The following is a 7,083-nucleotide window of genomic DNA, read 5'->3' as shown; positions in this document are numbered from 1 at the left end:
AACAGGGAAGTTAAGAAGAGATGCAGAAGATAATTGACGTTAATTATGTGACAACTATGTCTCTCTGCTTTACACACACGTTATGGCTCAGGAATAGACCATGAAGACAATGAAGCATAATAGAAAGTCTAGAAACAGACTCTTGTATTTATGGAAATCTAATTTATGACAAACATAGCACATCAAAGAGTAGTGATAGGAACACTGGGTCTCCACTTAAGAAGTTAGAGCCCAAGTTACATCTTGAAATAGGTTCCAGATGGAATATGGAGTTAAACATAAAAATAAAACGTTAGAAGAAAAGAACAGAATATTTCATCAATGTGAGTAGGAAAGGACACAAAACTCAGAAGGCATATGTAGAAAGAAACTGATGAATTAGATTATATCAAATTTTAAAACTTTTGAGTAACAAAATGTATCCTATTGAAAATACAGCCTTGGTGAAACTCTGCCACATTTGTGATAACATTCAGTGTTCCTAAAAATCAGTAACTAAAAGACAGAGAAGCCAATAGAAAAAAATGGGCAAAGAAAATGAGCAGGCAATTCATAGAAAAATACAAGTCGCCAGTAATCACTGGAAAGAAACCCAATGTCCCAGTAAACCAGGATATACAAATTAAATGAATAATGAAATGTTATTTTTCACCTGTATGTTTAAATGACTTAAAAACTGGTAACACCCATTATTGGTAATGATGTTGGGAAGCAGGTACTCTCAAACGATGATAGACTGAATTAAACTGATGCAGAAGTTTTGGAGTGAAACATTCTTTCTCTCAGACATAACAATTCCACCTTAGAATATTCATCCAAACAAAGGAACACAGTGATATGAGCCTGGCCTTGCTTTTGGAGCAAGGTTGCCCATTCACTTATTTCCTGCTGACTCTTTTGGTGAGTCATTCAATCTCTTTGATTCTCAGTTTTGTTATCTGAAACATGGAAATGGGAATGGTACCACCCTCCAAAGTCTGTTGTGAATATTAAGTAAGTTAATGCATATAAATTACTTATGTTAGCATCTGTAACATAGTCAGCACCCAATCATAACTCTTTTGCTGTTACAGAAACACAATGGAGTCCAGATGTTCACAGCAGTATTATTTATAAAGGTAAAAAATAGGAAGTAACCAAAATGGTTACTGTAATGGGGGAAAGGTTGAATAAATACTGGGGTTTTTTTTTAAGTAGGCTCCACACCCAGCATGGAGCCCAACGTGGGACCCATTGTGGGACTGGAACTCGTGAACTCGAGATCAAGACCTGAGCTGAGATCAAGACTCAGATGTTTAACTGAGCCACCCAGGTGTCCCAAATAAATACTACTAAAGACCTCTGGCATTAAAAGAGCAAAGGAAGCTGGTTATTCATTAGTTAATTCTTTCTTCATTGACTTCCTACTTATGTGGCAGGTACAGTTCTAGCCCTGGAGATACAGTAGTGGATAGAACAGACTCTCTTACTGAAATCAGGAGAATGCCCCGAGAAATGTTGTTCAGAAGGCAGTTACAGAACAATGTGCTTAGATTGAGTCCGATTAATGATAAAAACTAATAACCATACAAAAATCTACTGATAATGTGGAATACTGAGAAAATATTTGGAAATAGACTCAACAGAACAGTATATATGATTCTATCTTTTAACATTTCCAAAATTGGGATGTGTTTTACAATTAACAGCATTTCAGAGAGCATAAAATATGGCATGAGCAAAGCTTATCTTGGAGGTAGGACCTAAGACTGGGTAAGTATGATAAGAGACTTCTGTACTTATTCTATATCCTTTTATATTTGAAACTTTGCAAAGTGTGTGTGTGTGTGTGTGTATGTGTGTGACTTGGGTAAGAAAGCAGCAACAAACCTTTTGGGGTTTGAGGAGGGCGGTCCAGACCAGGTAAGATGTTGCAATCCCATCCTGTTGCTCAGGTAGACAACCTTACCTTGCAAATCTTACCTGAACTCCCTCTGTTCCTACTTTGGCCTAAGGGCCTTGCGCTTCTGCGTTAGCCAGTATTCTTCTGCTTCTAAGTAATGAAAACCCACTCATATTAGCTTAATCCAAGAAAACAGGGAGAGGGATTATTATAAAAATAGGTGGGAAATCCAAGCCTCCAAGAGTCCAAGGATGTGACCGGGCCTGAACAAAGGACCTTGAGGAGCCAGGCTCTGGGTCTTTTAGGAGTTCTTTCTCTCTGTTTCTGTTCACCTGGTCAATTCATTCCTCTCCTTCTCTCTCGACAGAGGGGGTTTCAGGCTTTTCTATCTACAGGATAAAAGATGGCTACCCACTGCTGCCAAATGCCATCTCTTCAATTCAAGTGATTACATGGTATATCCAACATCTCTGGATCCCACATCTGAACCCCTGGGAGAGAGAACCTGATTTATTCAATTTGGGTTAGGTGTCCACTTATGATCATTTATCCCCGGAGGTGGGGAGCAAGGCATATGTTCAGATGATGCTATAGCCAAAGGCTACTTTTGTGGCCAAGCGAACACAGCAGCTTCTCCGGAAGGCGGATTATGAGCAGAGCAGATGACTTCATCATTATAGCTCATTCGCGTCATTTCCATGGCGTGTTATTTCCTTGATTCTTTTTGTTCTGGTCCTAAAAGACTTGTAAGGTTTTGGTGCCACGTGGTACCAACAAAGTCAGGATGCTCTTTCCCTCCCTAGTTACTCCTGCTTCTCCCCAGAATGGTCCCTTCCTTGTAAGCTTCTTAGCCTGGATTCCTGGCCTTGGGAGAGACTTCTAGTTTTGTCTTCCATAGCGTTAATTAGGTTAAGACTTCACTAACAGAGCCAGCAACCTACTGGTTTATCTCTTAGCCTTTGGATATGGAATGGAAAGGTGTCATTTTGCAAATAGCTTCCAGTGTCTCCATATCCTAGCCTCATGGCGTCAGGATAAAACAGAGTCTTTTCTTTTTTTTTTTTTCTTTAATGTTTAAAAAAAAATTTTTTTTTAAATTTTTTGAGAAAGACAGAGACAGAATGCGAGTGGGTTAGGGGCAGAGAGAGAGGGAGGCACAGAATCCGAAGCAGGCTCCAGGCCCTGAGTTGTCAGCACAGAGCCCGATGTGGGGCTCGAACTCATGAGCTGTGAGATCATCACCTAAGCCGAAGTTGGCCGCTCAACCGACTGAGCCACCCAGGTGCCCCAAAACAGAGTCTTTTCTTTTATTTATTTATTTATTTATTTATTTATTTGGGACAGAGAGAGACAGAGCATGAACGGGGGAGGGGCAGAGAGAGAGGGAGACACAGAATCGGAAACAGGCTCCAGGCTCTGAGCCATCAGCCCAGAGCCTGACACGGGGCTCAAACTCACAGACCGCGAGATCCTGACCTGGCTGAAGTCGGACGCTTAACCGACTGCGCCACCCAGGCGCCCCCAGAGTCTTTTCTTAACAGCCTGAGTTAACTACAGCAAAGTCTGCTCGAGTACTACCAGACCCTGGTACCAATGCCACCAAGTGGGAAGGGAAATCAGGACGCAGGGCTCCCTCCTCAGAGCTGGAGAAATTTCTCCAGATGACTGGCATGAGAGATGTTGGGGGGTCCACACAGAAGTCTCTGTCTGGACAGCTCTAGGCTTCAACTTCCTTTTTAGAGTGGTGACAAGAAGTTTTCTTGTGAGCTACTGTTTGAGGGAAAATGTGAACATCCTAGTTTCTAATTTTAAACAGAAAATCCAATGTTCATCATCATCACCACTGATGCGGCCTTTCTAAAAGCTGGAGGGAGTTGTAATGTGGAATTTTAGTGACTCACCTGGTCTCTGGAGTGTGTGTTACGGGCAAGGATGTACTTGATGAAAATGAAAATGCATTGGGTTTGGGTCCTCTTCCATGGGAAAGGACAGAGGCAGCTGCAGGGTGGGGCCAGGGAAAAGGGGGGGGGATGGGCAAATTCCCCTCAAGTCCTTTTCTTTAGAAAACGGAAAATGGAAGGAATCTAAAGATCAGCCAAAGGAGTGGGACTCCCTGATGAGTTTCTTCTAATGAACTCCTATCCGCAGCGGTGCTGGAAGTGGCCCGTACCATTCTAGGCCTGGGCAGCTGTAGGGGAGAGCTGGATGGGTGCTGGCTCCTGTCTCTATTTTCCCTCTGAGCCAGGGCGGAGACTTAGCTAGTCCTCTGCAGAGCATCCTTGGACCAATGGAGCTCCATGCATTTTTCTGAGAATTTGGATCCTTTGCAGTTTGCCCCACGACTCCCACACATTTGCCTCTCAGTGTCCCAGAGCTCTCACTGCTGCAACGTTCCCATAGGAATGTGGACCCCTGCCAAGAGACCTCGTGAACATTCCATTCATCTCCTTGGCTGGGAGGCCGCAAGGAAGCCAAATTGGCTGGTTGTTTAACCGTTTGGGTCCCAAATTCACCCTGAAATGAATGGTTGAGCTTGTTGGCCTTTTCCAACAATCATGGAGGAAACCAGGGGATAAAACAAAAGAAAGAAGTCGTGCAATTCCAAGATGCTCAAACATGTATAAAATTCCTCTTAGGGAATTGCTGGCTGCGTCTTGCTCTCACTGTTTTGTTTTCCATTTATTATCTGTTCAGCATGTATTAGACACCTCCTGTGTGCCAAGTGCTCTGCCAGGCCGTGGGGACAGAGTGATGAGATGCAGTCCCATTGAGTGTTTGATCGGAGAAGGTCCACAGGGACCAGTGGAAAAAGTTAGTCCGACCTAGGTTTGAATCCCAGCTTAGCCTTGTGCGGGTTGTGTAACCTCGGGCAACTTTCCTGAACCCGTTGAGTCAGTGTCCTTGTTTCTAAAATTGAAGACGGTAAAATCTACTTCACAGGATTGCTTTGAAGGGAAAACCAGATGAAATGTGTAAGTGGCTCTAACAGGAGGCTGATACAGAGTAATTGCTCAGCAAATGAGAGCTCTTGTGATTATAACTCTTTGAATTATATAGCTAGTTTGACCATCTTTCTTCGGGCTCGACCCTGAATGTAGTTTTTGAAAAACCAACCATTTTATCATGGTGTATATGGGTAACGCAAGGTACAAAACTCAAGAGCATACAAAAATTACAGAAACTTCTTTCTCTTGACCCTCTGCCCCTGGTTCTTTCCCCTGAGATGATCAGTATGACCAGGATCTTGTATATTTCCAGATTTAACTCTATTTCTTGGAAATTATTTCATAACAACACTTGTACATCTTCGGTGAATCACTTTTTTTTGTTTAAATGATATATGCCATTCCGTTGACTGGATGTATCCTAATAGATACATTTGTTTCTAGTCTTTGGCTATGACAACAATGCAGCCAAGTCCATCCTTGTGCCTAGCTTTGACTAAGGATGATAAACCAAAGGGCTCAAAAAGCAGTATCCTTTGCCTTGCGACGGATGAGGATGATAAATCAACAGGACATGCAACAGGCTCGTAAGGCCATCTCATTCAAATAAAGTACCTGATTGAACACAGATAATGCTAATGCGATTGGACATATTCTGGATTGACTTCTCAAACTCGCTATTTTATTCCTAGAACATTTATACCACTCCCCAAATGCTACCTGTTTGAAAAGTGCGGTCTTCATAAGCATATTACAAGAACAATGGCATTTGAGTTCAGACAGGACTGTCTTAAAGCCACTGAAAGCCATATATGATACATGGACAAGTTTTTGTTTTTTGTTTTTTTTTTTTTTTGGTTGGCACCAATGAGTCAAGGATGCAGATTCCAGACCGCCACTCTAGAAGCAGCTGTTAAGAAGATTCACACTCTAAATTTGCTGCCACAGCTTGAGACAGTGAAATGCATTAAAATGTGCCACATCAGTTAACATGGCTTCAGTGACATGAAGGCTGCCAATTTGGAAGGAGGGCAAATGTTCTCTGGCGGCCATCTTTGCTGATGCTCAGACCTGCACAGGCTGTGTGTGGAGTTGAATCAGAGCGAACCTATATGTGAGGTTCTGGCACAGTCCATGCATAAGTAACTCAGGGATTAGTTTTCCTGGATGGATAATTATTTCTGAATCATGAGAAAGGCACACGTGGAAAGGAGGCTGGGGAATGGAAGTCTTTCTAAGAAGTCTTCCCCCGTCAGAGGCATGGATCCTCATATGAGATCCATGCAAATGAAAACCGGTCCCAGCGGCATCTCGAGCCAAAGAAAATTCTTGGTTGGGGTTGAAAAAATGTCAGATAAATAGTTTTTCCTTGCTTCTCAGCAGGCCCCAGCTATCACTGCAATCCAGATCTGGCCTCTGAGCAGTTCTGGCAGGTTTATCTTGGACCAGCTGCTGTGATGAAATCGCAGTAATTCCAGGTTTCCCTCAAACCCAGACTGAGCCAAAGGCAATCCAGGCTCTTGCATCCGGCTTACTTCATTGCCCTCTCTCCAATCCCTCCTCCACTTCTCAAGCTTCTGTTTTTTTTTAAAACTATTTTAATTTTTAAAGATTTTTTTCAAGTAATCTCTGCATCCAAGATGGGGCTCAAACCCACAATCCCGAGATTACGAGTTGTGTGTACTACCAATTGAGCCAGCCAGGCACTGATTTTCTTTTCTTTTCTTTTTTTTTAACTGAGATAGGGGTAGTGGAGGAAATTCTTCCAGGGAGCCTGGAAATCTAGAAAATGTTTATTTCAGGTTAATTCAAGAAAGCTCTGTGGGGCACCAGTGAGTCTGCTTACGTGGGCTAGGTGGTGTAATGCCGACTAATAGGGATTGTGTATCTGACAATATGCCAGGCTTCCTACATGAAAGATTCCAGTTAATCCACCCATAGCACTATGAAGTAGGAACTATTATTCCTATTTTGCTAAAGAGGAAATTGGGTCTCAGGAAGGTTGAGTCTCTACCTTAGGATTCATAGCTGGTAAGTAGAAGTGCCTGCATTTGAACCTGGCTGTGGCCCGAATCTCAGGTCTCTGCTGGTTCTTGCTATACTACAGAGCTGGCCATGAGCAAGAAGGCTTTATTTAGAGTCCAGGAAAAGAGACTGGGACAAGAAAAACTAAGGTGAACTAATGGGAGGAAACAGATCCAGGTGAAGGCAGAGGTAGATGGGTAGAACATGTAGAAAAAAGTGACAGGCTTAGGG

This window comes from Felis catus, chromosome D1 (assembly GCF_018350175.1).
Source record: "Felis catus isolate Fca126 chromosome D1, F.catus_Fca126_mat1.0, whole genome shotgun sequence".
Lineage (NCBI taxonomy): Eukaryota > Metazoa > Chordata > Mammalia > Carnivora > Felidae > Felis > Felis catus.
Note: the sequence above shows the minus strand (reverse complement) of the source record.